We start from the raw sequence: 1,796 nt of genomic DNA on the forward strand, positions 1-1,796 counted from the left end.
CTGGTCCCAACTCCCTGTGATGTCCCTTGGAGCATCGCTTCCCTTCCCTGAGCAGCAAAGCAGGGTGAGAGCAGTGCTGGCTCCCTCCTAGCAAGCACTTGCCCAACAGATCTTTGCACAAAACCATGCAAACACTCACTGAGGCTTCTTGTCACCATGCCTGAAGCAGTTGTGACCAGCTGGAGACATGAGTGAGGTGAGGCAAGAAAGGTGGAAGAAAGGCTGGAGGGCTTGTTGGAGATCGGTTTGTTTTTCCAGTCCTCAAAGGTGAGGCTATATCAGCAAGTTTAGGACTCCAGCAAGTAGGATGTAGGTGCTTCTTTGGAAGCTTTCCCCGCTCTGCAGAGGGGTCAGCTCATGCCAAGAGGCACTTTGCAGGTGAGCATGTCCCCAGTCCCTCATGATGGGACTGTGGAACCTGGTAGTACCACCAGATACTTTGGAGGGGCTGTGATGGCATTTGGGGGCTGCGGTAGCCCTGGGTTCCTACCAGGTGACAGCGGCATTGGTAACACCCTCCCCTAGATACCCCAAGTTGCTGGTTTTCCTCCAACATTTAATTCTTCACATCCACTAATCCCTTTGGATCAGTACCTGGCACTGTACCCATGCCCAGGACATCGGGATGGGGAGAGGCTTGCTTTCTCTTGCAGGTCACTTTGGAGGAGGTTCATGTTAAAAAACTTTGCTTGGTACCTGCTGGTTCCTGTTGTTTATAGCCTTCACCTCCCTCCCTCCACAATGGGCAATGCAGGGATGTCAGACCGATGCTGGCAATTTCCCTTTGATGGCCACTCAGGCTGGACCATTTTAGGCCATTCCTATGCATCTGAACTAAAACCACTTTATGAGCGGTAGTGTGAATTCTCATGCAAGTAACACATATTTTTGGCTTTGGTAGTAGTAGAGACTGCTAGCTTCCTAGAAATTGGTCCTGCAGTCCTCCCAGAGCAGTCTTGTAAGTCTATAGTCTGGGCTTCCTAACTGGGAGCAGAACTAGTTTCTTATTTTAAAATTAAATTCTTATGGCCTGAAGTTCAGAAGGGTAAGTGCAAACCACTGCCATTGTAGAAACTCTCCCAGACACCATGGCATTGCCGGGTGTATCTCTTGCTGCTCAGCCGGCCTTGGTGCTAGGATGGCAGCTCCTTGGCTGGCAGAAGGGAGCTCCACCAAGATCTTGGCAAAGCTATGGGTTTGCACCCACCCTTCTGGTGTCAGGGTTCAGCCTTCACCCCAACCACATGTCTTGCTGAATCTGGTTTCAGACATAACTCGAGTCCTTCCATGCAACCACTCAGACACTTGACCCTGTGAAAATGTCCTTGCAGTGAGCCTCACCAGTGCAAACTAAGGCATCGTTCAGGCTGTAGTTACCCATATTGTTATCTGCTAGTTTCCTGCCCAATATACCTGTGTAGAGATTACATATATGTACACTATATCATGCAATAAAGCCAATTTTGTGTCCAGAACCTAGGACTCATTTTGCAGCATCTGTTCTTTTAGCTCACTTGAGTAGAGGTTCCTTTCTCTTCCCATCCTCTCCTTTAACCAGCTGGTGTACCACTTGCTTTGAAATTAGGCAGGTGAAAGCAGAGGGGATCTGAATCAGCAGCACCAAAGGAGAATGGGGGGAGATGATGATGAACAGGATGCCAGTACAACTTGTCAGATGCTGGTCACACAGCCGCGGGTGTGATGAGCGTGGGTCAGTGGTACCCAGTGGCGAGGCTGGGCAGGCAAAGGGGATGCATGGTGTGGGGGTAAGGAGGGGCCAACCCTGAAACGCACTG

Source organism: Athene noctua, chromosome 7, assembly GCF_965140245.1.
Source record: "Athene noctua chromosome 7, bAthNoc1.hap1.1, whole genome shotgun sequence".
Taxonomy (NCBI): Eukaryota; Metazoa; Chordata; class Aves; order Strigiformes; family Strigidae; genus Athene; species Athene noctua.